Genomic DNA, 17,694 nt, shown 5'->3' with positions numbered 1-17,694 from the left:
CGGCATTCGTGGAGACTTCAGCACTACGATTGAAGGGTAGTGAAGTACAGGATGAAAGCAGCATCAACCAGGTACGGCGTTCTGTAAGCAATGCTGATCAAAACATCACTGAAAGCGAACATGCGCACGACTGCATGGTAGCGACATTTTCCAACTTGGTCGAACTTTCACCAGAAGCGGTAGACTGTTTTTTCGAGAATCTGTCTGAAATGATGTTTTCACCAGAACAGAGAAAATGACTTTAAGCAAGATTGCACACAGCATTCCCTGAACTCTAAATTTGGCCTTCGGCTTTAAAAACAAAGCTACTGAGAATTTTTTTCCTTCTTCCCCTGAAAACGAAAACTTTTTCCCAAACCCAAAATATTTACCTTTTGGCACTTATCTTCTGCTTAAAGTAAAACTATTCCTAGAGAACAGAACTTCTATTTTTAGGAAATCTAGAGACAATATATTACCTCAGCCTCTAGCGTATTTACAAGTAATTGTGTTTATATGTGATGGAGTGGTCTCGCACTTTTTCTTCTGTATTAAGAGCCATTTCATGTGTTATTTTCGCAAATCATTCATGCTGAGATAAATTATGCATCCTTTTTTTTGAATGATTACACTGCTTGAATGCATACATGACCTATACTCATTTTTCGTGTATTTCGAATATGCCTATTAAATGCAAAAAAATTATTTTGGGGTGGTTCGGTATACACATGCACTATTAGTTATGTTTACTATTGATTAGGTTAGTAAATCTGGAGAAGAATTTGTGGAGTGGGTGTAGTATGTTTATCTAGGGACCTGTATCGATACTCATATTGAGCAAGCACTATTCCTCCAGCCCCCTAGAAAGCACACCGAGTTCTCTAAACAAGCCAAGCCTCCAGCAAACCTGGGAAATCCCCGCTGCTATTGTTTTGATTTTGTTTGAGAACTCCTGTAAAGAATGTAAGAACGACCAGTTCTTAATTGACGTCTTATGTCCATCCTTACGTCAAACCCGGCACCTCTCAGGTATAAATATACCGACACTGCCCTAAGTAAAGACACAGTGGTGATGAGCTTGGAGCAGCGACTACTTGCCGAAGAGCCCAGCTGATGCGAGAAGCCCACGGACGCTGCCCCTCCCTCTTTGACGCGCTGAGGAAAGACGCTGTCTTTTCTCTTGCCGAGAAATCCAGCCTCCAGCGTTTCCAGCCCACCTTCGCGGGTGACTGGGATATCGAGTCCTGAGACAGAGATACCAGCCCTCCTACCTTCTAAATCCCAGATACTGAACTGACTAACCCCTTACAGAGAATTCTTGAGTCAGATTCTTGGCAAAACAAACTTAACTTAAACTGCTACTTACTTACTCCCTCCCACGTGTTAGGCTTAGGTCAGGTACACCGGGGTAGGCGTAGTTAGAAGCACCAGTTGAGTACGATTAGTCAATGTATATATGTATGTATATCTTTTATCCATTTTAAAGTATCATATGGCTAAGAAACCATATCAATGCTTTTACAGTATTATTTTATAATCCTGCTTTTACTGTATGCACTTTACTTAACCTTAAGTATTGCAACTGTAGCGATTCATTTCTCTTGTATGAGAAAAAGGGACTGATCAATAAATAACACCTTTTATTGAACACGCCCATCTCTTCTTTCTCTACAATCTGGTGAAACTAAGTATGCACGTATTGACTGAGTAAAATAGTTGTCTTTTGTTTTCACACGACTCTAGAGATATACTCTTGATTAGGGAGAGAAAAGTTGTCATGTTCTATGGTTGTTAGAAACTAAATCCCTTCTTGTCTATCCAGGGAGGTTAAACTCCTCCTCGCCTATTCGAGAAAGTTTCTAGTGAACTCTGAGCTAGCTGGCACACAAAACTTAAGTCTAATATCGACAGTAGAAGACCTAGTTAACCTCTGTCCTACGTCTATACTATTGAAGATATTATTCCAATGCGCAGAGCCTATTGGGATAATAGGAACTACACTACACTATCATGGACATTCCTGTGCAAGTTCTTTTGGGTCTGTGCGGCTGGATCTCTGAGGGGGGTAGAATCCCAATTGAGTTGTTGGGCCTTGTGATGGTGTATGTGTTTTTTTGTGGTTGCCTCTGTGTGTAGGGGGTGGGTGCTGGGGAGTATGAGTGTTGAGGTTAGATAGGATTTTGTTGATGTGCTGTTTTAATAATCTAGCTGGTGTTCAAGTTGCATCATTCTATGGACTGTAACCATGTCCCAAGGCGTGGGAGAGTTATGTCTGGTTGTGTCTAGATCATGGTCAACTATGGATGGTGGGCGCTCGATTGTGTCCCGGGATGGGGGGATTGTATCTGTGTGGGTGTGGCTTCTTGTGTTTCTGATATTTATGAGGTTCTTGAGGAAAGGCATGAGGGTGAGTTGTGGCAGATTGTTTCGGGAATTATGTGTCAGCTGCAATGGGTTTAGGGCAGGTAGGGAGTTTGGAGTTGTTGTCTGCGGGCTGGTTTCCTTGGTTATTCGCTGGGAGATGTGTTGAGTGTGGGAGAGGGGGAGAAGGGGAGGATGTAAGAGGACTGAAGTGTATCATCTTGGACGGGCCTTATGTTTGATGTGATTGGTAAGGATGATTTGTGTGGGTTGGAGGGAGTTGGAGGGGGTGGTGGGGCTGGGGTGGGATCGGTTGGAAGGTTGGGTTTGGGTCGAAGGTGTTTTGATTGGTTTCCAGGGATGATTGGCTCGAGGATAGGGTTACCGTTGATTCAGAGTGTGGTAAGTATGTGAAGGCGAAGAGCAGAGTGGAACAGAGGGAGTCAAAAGTGTCCAGGTTGCCATTGTTGGCTTGAAATAGGATAGTGCCATTGCTGTAAATGGTCACATAGGTGTTGCAATTTGGAGTCAGGTGGTTGGATATGAGGCATGTAAGTATGCAGCTGAGTGGAATGCTGGTAGTTTTAGAGATTTGGAGGTCGGATCTGAGAATGGAGCTCTATCCCGTCGGATTTTGGGTGTGGAAAATGAGGTCCATTTTTTGCATGCCTTTAGAGGCGCAGTGGTAAATGTCTGCAAATAGTGTTTCTTGGTACTCTTTTATCAGCTTGTCTTTAATATTTCAATTAGCTTTCTGTGAAATGTTGGGAGGGTAGATGATAGAGAAGCAGTTCGGTCCAAGGGGTTTCAGTGCTGAGTGGGTTCGGAGGAGGGTTGGATTGTTCTGTGACCATTTTGTTCTGGTATGTGGGTGCAGTTGTGCTGTTGAGGACTGGCTCTGTTATGTGGGTGCATGGTTGTGCTGTTAAGGACTGGGAGTCGAGGAAATGGTATTTGCCCTCTATGATAGATGCTAATTTGCTGGGATATTTGTGGAGGCCTGCCTTGAGTGCATCCAGTTGAGTTGGACTTAAAGATGTGCTGCATTTGGTGGCAGACCCTTTCTAGACAGCGTTTTGTCTGTTGCTAGTTGTTGCTTGCCCGCGTTTCGATGGGAGTGTGCAGGAGTTGGACTACCCCCTCAGAGGAAAAGGATTTCGTCATCAGAGTACCTGAAATCAGGGATCCATCTTTTTGTGGTCAGGCATCCATGGGGTCCATGATGGAGCTAAAGTTAATTCTGGGTCGTTAATTCTTATTGTTAGCCTCACTGTCGATTGGTAGATCTGGCTTGGTTTTACCGCTCGACTGATGAGGGACTATTATTATGCTTGTCCCGTGTTGCCGCCATTTTGGGGTCAGGCACCAGGGATGCTGGAATTGTATGGCTTGGTGGTAGGGTCTCATGTACATTTGGCAGGATTAAAAGTAGAGTAGAGTATATTTATTTACTTATTATTTTTGTGTTTCTAGTGATCACTGCTCTTGCTGGACACATCGGGGTTGCGGGTGGTGCTTATTCCGGTCACCTGTGCCTGCCATTTAAAGTCAGGCCTCCAGGATGATTCGATTGCGGCGTAAAATTTGAGTTGAGCCATCATTTGGCTGTATAGATAGGTCAGTTTATGCCTGGTGACCGCTGCTCGCGCTGGTCACAACAGGGCTGAGGGATTCAATGTTTTTGTAGTGCCAAGACCCCCTATGCCATTTTGGGGTCAGGCACCCCGTAGCATTACCGGAGCCTGGTCACTCCCGCCCCTCCCTTCCAGACCCGTCGTGCAGTCGCGCCAGTGTTGTGGAACCCGCGTTGTGGACCCACATCTCTCTCGCCTCCCCAGCACTCACCGGTGTTAGTGTAGTGTCTTTGTAGTTGGCAGGTGATCGGAGGTCCTCATCGGTCGTCTGGGATGGAGGGTTGCGGGTCGGTGAGCTTCTTTGAGGTTTCTTCGTCAGACGTGGAGGCGGCATCAGTGGCGGAGCCTCTCTATTACCGGCGAGCTTCTTGGATTACCGGCGAGGTTCTTGGAGGTGGCAGAACCTGGAAGGGGGCACTCTTTGTACTTTCTAGATGGGCGCCATTCTCCCAGCTCACTCCCTGGATATTTGTCGTTCTTCGTGGCTCGAGGCGGTTCGAGCCTGTAGGCAGCATAATCCGCTGGTCGATTCTCAGGGGCGTTAGTTTACGACCTGGCGGTAGTGAGTTGCAGCACTTTGAGCGCTGCTGTCCCCTGCAGTGCACACACCGTATGGATCGTTTCTCTTGGCTGCTGACTTTGTAACTTTCCGTTAGGAACCGTTTACTGTTCTGCCTAATTCGTTATTCTTTTTCGTTGTTCTTGTGTGGGGAGGGCACAAGGATTTCCACTAGTCAGTGATCCTGGTGTCTGGAGCACCGGATCAAAGCTCCTTCCCTAACGTCATCTTGGTATGGCCCTCACTACAAGGTAGGTTAGCGTCATGAAACTTTTTCTTCCTAGGCACTAATGCGGTCACGTGTCTGAACTTCTAGTGATCACCCCAGGTTATAGTGAGCACCCCAGGTTACACATCCGCCCCAAATGCGTTATGCTCTCTCGACCAGGACGTGGCTGTGTTCAGTTACTAACCAGACACGTAGACTTTGCGCCCTCGCCTTACTCACCATCAGTCCAGTGGCCAGCACGATCATGTCGTACTCCTCATTCATGGCTGTCGAGTACGAAGGCGCAGGTCTTTTTGGTCTTGGCTTGCTCTTGTATGGCACTGACCGTCGCGGTTCCCTTGGGTGGTGGGAGACAGAAAATGGAGTAGTAGGGCAGGGGAGAAGGAACAGCGGAATCGTTCGTGAGTGCTCTTACTGCTTCCGTATGGAAGGCTCTGTGGACTGCAGTGAAGCGAATCATAAACCTTTCTCCCATGAGCCCCCAAGTAATGGAGGAGAATATGCTGTTTCCTGACAAGGCTAAACTTTTCACCTCAATGGCTATTAGGAAGGATTTGAAAATGTTAGCCCACTCCTACTGATAGAGCGCGCGAGGCCACCCGACCAATAGTTTTCGCCGTTTCCGGCTTCAGGGCCCATATACTTTTCAAATCACCATATACATCGATCGGGTGACTTCACGAGCTCTACCAGGTTGGTGTGTGTGTGTTCCCTGCTACCAATTTTCGGTGCACCCGACTTACCATCCACCGATGCGGGTACCTAATGACCACAATGAATCAGGGAGCTAGCTGTAAAAGAAAGGCAGCAAAATACAAACCCAACCAATAACATTCAAATACTGTTTAAATGACCACGGACAACTGGAAGTTTTAAGATGTTTATCTAAAGTTCATTATTTTCTTGCATGAGGTACAATAAAACAAGGCAATCAATAATCAAGATAACATAAATCACATAGGCGTAAAGAAATAATGACAGAGTAATCATCAAAATACTAATAAATTGTAACGAGAAAAGATACTATGCAAGTCAGTATTATCTAGACAGGGATAGCCTAAGTGTGAGTGACTATAGGAGAGCTTATAATGAATAACACGCTTCACTTAAGGTGAAGGGGCCTTTGCACAATCTAGGCAACGAAGTTCTAGACCATATCAGGAAATGACACACTGCTATGCAAAATATAATTTCTAACAAGTGAGAAGGCATAGGAATAACTTTGCAAAAATTATAAATGACTTTTCAATAGTTGCAGAAAGGCATGGAAAATATCACATATGCAATGTTGAACTTTATTAAAGCAAAAGTTAGAAATTCAGAAGGTGCAAGAATTTCAAGAGATTCAGAGCAATATTTACCTAGAAAGGTGTGGAAACCAAACCCTGGCCACGGGTCAGTTAAGGACAGGAAACCCTCAAGGAAGGATACCCCTCAAAGGACAGCAGGTGCAGAATGGACACCCAGGATAGGACAGGATACCCTCGGAATAGGAATCAGGACAGGACCCTCAGGACAGGACAGCAAACCCTCAGGACAGGACCCTCTTCAGGACAGGACCGGAACCCACAGTTCGGAAGCAACGCCTGCGCTCCACCCGCTCTGCAGCTATCGATCAAGACCCCGATTGGGTCAGCGAACTCCCAGCTAAGTGCCTTGCCAGCACTTTAAGGTTCAGTAGAACCTTAGTCTATGGTCAAATTCGGACAGAGTGCTCCGCAGCGCTCTGTATCTTCAGTCACCTATTGAGTGCGTTGGGTCAGTGACAGGTCAGCTAAACCAGACAAGTCGGACGGTTCACTAGGTGAACCCAGGGTAGATATACAGTTTGGGGACAGTGTACCACCCCCCAATGTTGCAAAGTGTCAGAATCCCTCAATTTCGATTGGTCCTAAGGTAGGGTTTGGGTAACACACCAATCACAATACACGATTTGAAGCCTTCATTAACATATTTGGGTACCGCCTAGCAGGTTTGGGGTTCCCAGGAGAAACTGTGCAGAAACACAATGACAATTTAACATTGTATCATATGAGGAGCAACATTCGCTGTTCTCGCAGGGCAGAGGTGACTTTCTCAGGAGCATCTCGCCCATCACTGCCAACTGGCTATGTTCCATCAGCCAAGGTCCCTCGTGCTGCCGAATGTCGCACAGGCGCAGAAGGGACCTCCAATATGGCTCTCCTCTCACTCAGACCCCCATTTCCCGCGGTACATGAAAAGTAAGCGAAAACAAATTAATACAATAATAATGTCACTATGAAAACACATCACAGGGTTTGTACTTTTAAATCATCATCAAGAAATAAACTTATTGCATAAAATGTTAGCTACATTGACACGGACACAAGAGCAGTGGCACGAGCAGTACCACATGATAAGCACAGCTATGAATTACGCATGCGCATAACTTTCCCTCCACTTCTGCAGACGCGTCAGGACACGTGAGTGTGGCTGACGCATGCGCAGTAACTAAAATACAAGCGGCGGCCATTTTTAGGGACACGGATTAATTCATTAGAAATACACATAGGCAAGCTTCGGGAACTTTGCCTAAACAAAATAAATGTTAGTAAAACATACACTTTTGTTACCTTATTACACATAAACGAGGTTCTTGATTTCGGCAAGCCGCAAAATATGCGAAGCTTTGCTTCATCAATCCCCTCTTTGATGATATCTACTATCATCACAAATTATAATGGAACCAGATGCCAACTTTCTTTCACACTTTATAAAGTTCTATTTCTTCCAGCAACCGTTCTAACTTTTCTCTTTCAGTTTTAGCAGGGTGAGAAGTCTTCACCTTTTTGTATATCTGATCATTCACTTCCTCTAATTCAATCTCATCCACACTTCGTTTCACTCCTCTTGCATTTACCTCGTGCTTTTTGGTGCGCTTGCGGTATTTACAGCATAAGAAAATGGAAAGTATAATAAGACCTATAATACCAATTGGCATCAGAATTTTGAATAATAAGCTTTTACCTATGCTAGCAAGCCAATGACCTACATTTGAGAGACCATCTACTAGTCTCTTCCAGGCACTATCAACCTCGAGTGGTTTGAGTTCCTTTGCCAAATTAGTAATGTTTTTCACATATCTTTTGATCTGCACACTTTTATCCGGAATATAAGTGCAACAATGTTGCGCCTTCAACATCCGGCAGACTCCGCCCTCTTTCGCTAATAAGGTGTCAAGAGCAAGTCGATTTTGTAAAACCATTGATCTGATCGCAACCATTTCGGTATTGACCAGCAGAAATCCATGAGCTGTTTCAGTAGACAGCACATCTACTATAGTAGACAATTTGCAAATTCTGTGAGTATTCAGAACCACTCCCACTCCAGGTATCAGTGCACTGAAAATACTACCCATAATTTCACCTATACTCTCTCTTTTACTAAGAACTAAGCCATTAGTATCTTCATTGCTTCCAGCTTTTCCATTCACATGGTATATTTTTGGGAAAACAATGCCAAAGTAGCAGCTTCCATACCAGTGATCCGGCAATTTGAAATAAGCCTTGTCCCCACAAATGTAATAAATTCCAGGGAACACAGGCTCTGACCCATTTTTGAAACCCCAACCTCCAATTACCTTGTAATTATGTTCGCATTCACTGGAACCAATGAAAACATTATTATAATAGCTAGTCTTCTCGCGGTGAAGACATAGCTTGCCTTTCTTTTCAAAATCCAGCAACAGAGCAGGACCCGCTCCACCAGATGGGGTGCCTTCCATGTTTTCTGCCCACTTTGGCTTTTTCTGACTTTCGTCATTAGCCTTCTTCTGAATTTTAATTCTCCTTTTCTCTGCCATGTTCAGGAACATCTTTTCCTGCTCACGCAAAGAACAAGTCAAGTTATCTCTGTGTGCGTCTGCTATGTCAATGTTACCTATAGTCAGAAAGTAGTCTCCCATATATCTTATGGTGTCAGTTTTTGTATGTACAGGATTCAAGTTCCCACGTATAGGAAGTTCAGAAAAAATCACGTCATTGTTAGAGTAATAATACTGTAACGGTCCCCTTTTGTAAAATAAACTAGCTAAAATGCTACAGGAAATTCCATATGTCAATGGCAGATGATGGTATGTCACGCCTTCAGCCACCGAAGTAGGTAGCTTCATGCAGACATAGCAATCTTCAATTTCCATAGTCTCTACATAGTGTATTAACAAATTTGCGAAAACATTTAAATGTGTCCTGTTCTTCATTCCATGATAATGTAGTCCTCCCTCATCTGATGCTTCTAAGTCTCGTTTAGTTTGTCTCAATGCTCTCTCATGTCTTTCTACACTCTGTGTTGTTAGCTCCTCATTGTCAGTATTTACAACTTCAGTAGGGACAATGTTAGTATCTTTACTTACAGCAAAGGGAATGAAAATTGTTAATCCTATCCAGATAACTATCAGTACTACTACACTACATATACACACCTTGCAACACGTTTTGAAACGGCTGCAACTAGGTCTACCATTCACTGTTGAATCAGACATTTTGGGCTCTGAAGGAGTGTTCTCACCCCTCTTTTTGGCTTTTTACACAACTAGCTTACTTTGTGCAAATTCACGGTGGTTCGTCTTCCTCTTCAGCTGAGTACTCTGGGACGGGCTCTCCGTCGCTCACGTCAGTTATATCAAGATCTTCAAGTTCCTCCAAAACCAGTGTCCATTCAGGAGACTTGTACTTTTTGTTTTGTCTTTTTATTCGCTCACTCCTTCTTTTGGAAGAGTCTTCTTCTTGTTCTGCTATCCGAGCACTTCTTCTTGCCTCTGCACGTTTTTCTTCCACTGTCTTTATCCTAAGTCTCAATCTTTTTACAAACCTAGGCTCAAGGTTGTTTCTTTTCTTTAGTCTCTTAGTCGGTACTTGGACTTCACTTTCTTTTCTTATTTTCTTGTTTTCTCTATGTTGTGGTAATTCTTCTCCACTTTCTTCTCCTACTTCCCTTATCTGGCTAGTTCCAGGGCTAGCATCAAATTCTTCTGCCTGGTTGCTAATCTGGCCTTGTTCAGGAATATTTTGTTTTTGGCTTTCGATTGTCTTTATTTTTGTTTCTGTTTCCTGAACCCGTTCTTCTAACCCTCTCTGATCCTGTTCAAGCACTTCGATCTCTTGATTTTCTTCTGCTCGAACTATCACTCTTTTTCTAGTCTCTCCCTTATCTGCATCAGGTGTTCGCGGTGGTGTATCGAATATCTGCTCTGTCCCTGTCTGACCTTCTCCTTCCTCAGTTTTTATTTGAATCTCAAGCGGCTGAGGTTCTTCGCCTGTGCCTTGCTTTTCCTGACTAGTCCACTCTCTACCTTCACTAAGTCGTTCTCTTGTTCTGATAGGATCTTCGGTCAGATCAATCATCGGTATCCATTCTTCTGGCCATATGCTTGGCAGCTCGTCTTCAGCTACTCCTGGCTCAGTTTCCTGGACCTCTTCAGCAGGCTGGATTCTTGGCAGTTCGTAGTCAACTACTCCTGGGCCAACGTTTGCTGTTACTGCAACCTGACTGGTGCTGGGCTGCTCGTTGTCAGTTGCTTCTGGTCTGGCTCCTTCAGGGTCCTCTGCTGGTTGCCCTTCTTCTTCAAATCCTCTGTCTGGCAATACCTTCTGGGTGTGTCCAGCGTGGATCCACTGAGGAACACCTGCGACCTTCACTGCAGTGGTTGTCACCAGGATTACTTGGCGTTTCTTTCCCCACCTTGGTGCCAGACAGCTTGATCGAGTGTGCTTCTTTATTTTGACCCAATCTCCTGGAACCAAGCTGTGGAGAGGAGTCGTTGGATTGAGGATGCCGTCGTCTCCAATCTGGCGAGAGATAGAACGCACTTGGTCACCCAATCTTCTGCAGTATTCAAGCACCAAATCATCAGTAATACTCAACAGTTTGCTTCCTGGCACCCATGCTTGTCTCATCACTCTTCCCATAATGATTTCATGGGGACTTAGGCCTGTCTTGCGGTCTGGAACACTTCTCAGTCCCATCAGGACCAGGGGTAGGGCCTTCACCCAGGTCATGCCAGTAGCATCTGTCAGCTTTGCTAGTCTGTTTTTGATAGTTCCATTTACTTGTTCCACTATTCCAGAAGCCTCTGGGTGGTATGCACAATGGAGTTTCTGCCTTATTCCAAAGGCTTTACAGAGTTCAGCCAGTATGTCATTCTGGAAATGTCCACCCTTATCTGATTCAATAATGCATGGTATTCCGAACCTAGGTATCAGTTCTTTTAGTAAACACTTCGCTACTGTCAGTGCGTCACTTTGAGGAGTAGGGTAAGCTTCTACCCATTTTGAAAATACGCAAACAATGACAAGGACATATCGTTTCCCTTCACAACGGGGCATGGTGATGAAATCAACCTGTATCCTTATAAAGGGACCCCCTGATCTCCCAATCTTGCTCAGTTCAACCATTGTCCTCTTGCCTGGGTTCATCTGTTGACATGACAGGCACCTCTGGCAAAGGGACTCTGCTACCTTCCTGAACTTTTTACTGTACCAAGTCTGTTGAAATACCAGAATCATGGCATCCCTACCAATGTGTGATCCTTCATGTATTAATCTAGCCATTGTGCCAAGCAAGTGTCGGGGTAACACAGGCATACCAGTTGGGCCCAAGATGACACCATCCACACGTCTCGGTCTACACCCATCCTCCTTCCATTTCTCTCTTTCTTGCCAAGGAGCCGACTCCTGCCACTCTCTCACCTCATCCCATGTAGGCACTTCCTCAAACACCTGAAGCTGGCAGCTGGTTCCTGGCCCCCCTCGTTTTGGATTTACAATATACCGATCTTTGGCACACCATTGAGCCACTCGATCAGCATAATCGTTTCCCAGTGATACTCTGTCCATGCTCCTTTGATGAGCAGTACATTTTACCACTGCCAGTTCTTTGGGCAACTGGATGGCCTCTAAAAGGTCATGAACAACTTTTGCATTCCGAATGGGAGTACCTGAGGAAGTCATGAATTCCCTCTGTAGCCATAATTGGCCAAAGTCATGCACAACGCCATAACAGTACTGACTGTCAGTATACACTGTTATGCGTAAGTCCTTCCCAATTTTGCAAGCCTTTATCAGGGCTATCAATTCGGCTACTTGTGCAGACTTGATGTTATATAGGTAACCTGCTTGTTCAATTTTTGTGAAAGACACTACTGCATAAGCAGCACTCAAGCCTCCTAATTCATGTCTTAGACAGGAACCATCCACAAATAGTTCTTTATCATGCTCAGGCAATGGTACTTCTTTTATGTCTGGGCGTGGCTTAGTACTGAACTCTGTCAGGTCAATACAATCATGTTCATCATCATCCCCACCTTCTATTTCCAATGGGTCGGGGAGTAAGGTGGCAGGGTTCAGAATACCGCACCTAACAATGCTTACATTTGCTGCACCCACAAGAATCCTCTCGTATTTAGTCAGCCGACTAGGGGTGAGATACTGCGTTTTAGTTCTGGTCAATAGAATTACCACTCCATGTGAAACATACACGGTCACAGGATGTCCCATGACAATGGACTCACTCTGTTCCAAACTTGCACAGGTAGCAGCTACTGCTTTCAGACAGCCTGGTAACCCAGCAGCTACTGGGTCCAATGTGGCAGAGAAATAAGCCACAGGCCTTCTGGTCGTGCCATGTTCTTGAGTCAGGACAGACAATGCGCAATTATCGCGAGTGTCACAGAAAAGGGCAAACTCTTTGGAATAATCTGGCATTCCCAACGCAGGGGCTGTACACAGACAGTTCTTCAATCTTGTGAAAGCCATTAGACTTTCATCGTCCCACTGTACAACATCTGGCATTCCTCTCGTGGTCATTTTTATCAAGGGCCTGGCTAAGGCTGCAAATCCCAGAATCCACTGCCTGCAGTACCCTAATACACCTAGGAACATTCTGACATCTTTTTGAGTACGGGGCAACTGCATTTTTTGAATTATTCTCACTCTTTCTGATGTGACTTTTCTGACACCCTTTTCTATTTGGTGTCCCAGATATTTTACAGATTTCGCACAGAACTGTAGTTTGTCAGGGGCTACTTTATGCCCTTTCTCACACAGATGATTTAGGAGGGCAATGGTGTCAACTACACAGTCCCGGTGACTTTTAGACGCCAGTAGAAGGTCGTCTATGTACTGCACTAACACAGAGTTCCCAGGTAAGATCAAAGTCTCTAGACATTTTTTCAAGATCTGATTAAAGATAGAGGGGCTCTCTGTATACCCCTGAGGGACCCTGTTCCAACAATACACGTGACCCTCAAAAGCAAATGAGAAAAGAAATTTGCTGTCGGGGTGCAGGGGTATCGAAAAGAATGCATGACACAAATCAATCACAGTGAACCATTCAGCATCCCAAGGAATCTGGTACAATATCACTGCAGGGTTTGGGACAATAGGGCAGCAAGGAACTACAATTTTGTTAACCTTTCTCAGGTCCTGCACTACCCTATACTTGCCACTAGGCTTTTTGATGCCCATAATCGGTGAGTTGCATGGGCTGCTCATCACTTCCTGTATGATGTTTCCTTCCAATAATTTTTGTATTTCCAGAGTGACACCTGCTTTCACTTCAGCATTCATTCGGTAGGGCCTAGTGTTAGGATATACTGCATTGTCCTTGATGGCTATTTGTATGGGGTCCACATCTTTCATCAACCCCACATCCTTTCCAGTGAAATCCCACACGTCTGGCTTTACAGCTTCCTGTAGTTCTTGGGGCAAGTCCTGCAGGGTCAATCTTTTAATTTCTGAGTCAGGTCTAAGCAATAATAATTTATAAATGCCGTCTTCATCTGGGGTCTGTATTTCAACACCTTTTGGTGTGCAAAAGATGGTACAGTTCATTTTGCACAGCAAATCACGTCCCAGTAGATTCACTGGACTGGTGTCACAGACGACAAATCTATGCATCTGTTTAAAATTTCCAATTGAAATCTCCATTGGTTCGGTAACAGGAGTACTAATCAATTGATTAGATACACCCACTACTTGGATATTTTCTCCCGAGAGGGGTAGGTTTGGAACGTCCACTGTTCTTACAGTAGAACGGGTAGCGCCAGTGTCCAACAGAAAGGTGACATCATTTCCGTCAACCTTTCCTTCAATATATGGTCCAGACTGGTCTACCGGCAAGGAAGCGCCAAGTACGCACTCCTCGTCCTCCCCTCTCAGGCCCCGTCAGTCCTGATCATTACAAAGGAAGGTATCATTCAGCAGATACTGCGAAGTTGCTGTATTTCTGTTCTCCCCGCTTTCCCAAACCTCTATCTCTTCATTTTCTGCCTGTCTTCCCCTGTATACCTGCTTGGGTGCTCGAGGCACCTGAACTGTTTTTACCTGGGGTTGAGTCTTTCTTGGTCTTTCTTTCTGCGTCTGTGGAGTTAAATCAGGAGTTTTCTCATTAACATCGACTAATTGGGGACACTCGTTTCGCCAGTGTCCAATTTCGCCGCACTGATGGCAGGGAAATTTTTTCATAGCCTCTTCCCTGCTAAATTTGGGCCGGGGCTTTCCTCCACCCCCTCCCCCAGGACCTTTGTTCTCAGCATTTTTAACCATGTTACTCAATTGTTTTTCCTGTTGTTCTGCGAGCTTCACCTGAGCCCACATAACCTTCTCCTTAAGGGCCTTTTTCTTTTCTGCCATCTCGTCCTCGCAGTACTTAGCGTACCGCAGGACCTCATCCATTTTCTTAGTATGCCAACAGATTTTATTATCTTTTATCCACTGACAAATTTCAGGTCTTAAACCATTTACAAACCTGTAAATAAAGTGCGTCATATCCTTCAGGTCGATGTTGTCAATACCACTGTATGTTTTAAATACCTGCAATAACCTCTCATAGAAGGAGTGCACTGTCTCGTCCCTTTCCTGTGTTGTTCTATCTATCTTTGTCCAATCAGTTTCCTTTGCGGGCACCTTTTCTTTCAAATGCTGAATTACCTGCTCATATTTTCGCATGACATCCTTTGATGGCTCTCCAGTTTCCTTGTTTCTGGGGTACTCCTCACTCGGCCAGTCTATGTTTATTTTACACTGGGTCCATAAATCTACTGGAACCACAATGTCGAAAAACCCATCCAGGTCTTTCCACAGACATTTCTGTACCTTCACGAACCTTTCCACCTGCCTGTACCAGTCAACTGGTTTCTCTCGTAATTTTGGGAAATCGTTCGTGAAGGACACAATATCCTGCCTAGACCAGGGGACATGCACATATTTCCCCCCTGGAACTTCGCGCATGGGGCATAACTGCTCAGGTTTTTCTACCTCTCTTAAAGCAAACTCGGGAGTCACTTGTCGGGAGCGAACCTCTTCCCTCTTTTTCGCCCACCTGCTTCTCCACTTTTCCACATCTCCCCATTTCTGCAGTACCCCCATTAATTCTTTAATCTGAAACTTCTTCCCTGCCACATTCAGGTGTTCTATGTCTTTGTCTGAGAAGTCTGCTCTGTACGGTTTCTGTAAGGGCTTGGATTTTGAGATATCTACCCCCATACTAACTGCTGTTTCGGTCAGTTTTTCGTGGAGCACTCTGGTGTTCCTTGTAAAGCTTTTACATATGAACGACAATTCTTCTTCAGAGTAGGTATTCAAACGATCCAACCCCACATTTCCTGCCATTAATTCTTCTATTTCGACCCTCAGCTTGTAGAGATCTAAAGGCTTTGTTTGCGGAGTCTGCTTCTCTAATTCACGACTCCAACTCTCAATTTCATCCGGAGTTACCAGAGAGACATTCCTAGTACCTGTTGCTGTCTCTAATTTAATTTCTTTTGAATTAAAAGGGTTATACCTCTGCTGTATTCCCTTTCCAGTCTGTTTGTTTGGTAATTCCAAAAACGCAACTTCAGACTCGCACTCACTGGACTGATCATCTATGATGATCGGTTCCTGTCTCGGGGTTGCCATGACTGGGGTCATAACTGGAGTAATCGGATTTCCCTGACCATTTCCGTATAACGGGACCACCGGTCCAATAGTTACTGGAATAGTCAATGCCTCAGGACTGGTATTTAACTGAGAAATTTTCTGAATTATTTCTGTTCTTTGTCTAGCTAGAGCCTCTTGCTCCTTTTCCACTAGTACCCTTCTTAAAGTTGTGTCATGTAATATCTGGGGGGTCAATGGAGGAGTAAAACTCGGGGCAGTAGGATGCGTTTCACTTGGTCCTCCCCCATAATTTGGTTTCGGGAATAAAGTTCCAGTATTAAAGGACCTGCGCTCTTCCCCATATGGAGGTTGAACAAAAGGCAGTCCTGAATTCGAGGGTTTCTCTTCGCTTTCATACAAGGGTCTGGGAAAAAAGGTTTTCGTACGTGAATATTTTTCTTCCTGACTTGCGGGCACTTTGGGATATATATCCCTTGTTTCCGTCAGTTCGGGTTTTTCAGGATAGGGCAATACTTGACCACCCCCTCCCAGTCCCAGGGACCTGTCTTCTTCTTTTAGGAAGTGGCGTCGGGGAACATCTCCTACACTGGAAGGTCGGGTTCCCTCATTGTAAGGTGGCGGACTTCTGGTACAGATGTCATCTATTAGTTCATCATCTGAATCCCCCAGGGCCCCCCAATGCTTACATTTTTCAGTACTTTTCTCACCCGCTCCAATGTTATGACATGCCGGCATCATGGGAAACAGACCCTCAACAATCATGCTCTGCCTCCACTGTTTCATCCTTTTATCCCTGGATTCCTGTTTCTGCCTGGGGTACCACTTGGTCAAACCCTTGTCCATTCGGGGTCTCTCTCTTTCAAAAGCCTCAATCTCCCATTCCTCTAATGCCTCATACTGCGTTAGTCTTGGTCTGGGATGCAGTTCATTCATTCGGGTTCTTAAATTAAATAAGATCCTACCATTGAAAGTACCATCTAACGGAAAAGCCAATACTCCGTCATCTTTTGTGTACTTCACCCAATTCTCCAACCACACACAGGTATTGTACCCTCGGTCAAACATCATGAATGAGGCGGGAGTATTGGGTGCTGGGACAAGAACACCTTCTCTAGATTTAATCGGTTTGTCCATTTTAAAATAATTTTTCACCTTACTTACAAGGGACATTTTTCTCTTGGTTCCGTACATAATATCGTATCTGTTAGCCTTCCACTGATCCCTTTCAAACCCTAAATGCCTTGGATCAGGTCGAGTCTCTGTAGTCCGCGAGTGCCACATACGACTTCTGCGCTAACTTTGTTTACAAACTACCTCCAATCAGAACGCGCTTCAGAAAATTCGTGCAACCAATGGGTGCGCGACACAAAATAAGCTCCGCCAATGGGTGCGCGGCCCCTTCGTGAGACAGTTCCCACGCTCCGGCGCTCACCCCTCCTTTACAATTTCAGCTCCGCTACCCGCCCGCTGCTTCTACCAATCCCAGCGCGGCACAGAGTGACGTCAGAGGCGCTTCGCGACTGACTCCCTCCCTTCACAAGGTAACGGAAACTTTCTTTCTTTTAAAGTGCTTAGTGCTTGGTTATTTTACAACAAATACACATTCGCCACAGTGCTCAAGTGTCTAGACAGAGAAAGAATTTTTTTACTGCAAGTAAACTACTTCCATTTACTTTTCACTCGCTGCGGGCAGATCTCTTCCGCCTACCCTTCACTCTAGCATCGGTGAACCTGTTATTCCCCTAAACTCATCCACTTCTTTCCGGGATATATTCCGAGTTTAAGGTTTCTCAGCGGACCCCTCTGCTTTCACGCTAGCTCCGAGGAACCTGCTACTCTTCCGATGTGACCCTTACTAGGTTACGCCACTATGGGAATTTTGCCAATGAACCCCGTTACTGTCATTTATTCACACATGTATTCAGAAAACCCTAGTTAGTGCTTCCCGGTTATCCTAACCTGCACCTAACTTTCCTCGAACCTGTGACCTCAGGACAATGGATTCTATTCACCACTTGCCCTTTCAATTCCCCG

The sequence above is a fragment of the Lissotriton helveticus genome, chromosome 3_2 (genome assembly GCF_964261635.1).
Source record: "Lissotriton helveticus chromosome 3_2, aLisHel1.1, whole genome shotgun sequence".
NCBI classification, from domain to species: Eukaryota; Metazoa; Chordata; class Amphibia; order Caudata; family Salamandridae; genus Lissotriton; species Lissotriton helveticus.
Note: the sequence above shows the minus strand (reverse complement) of the source record.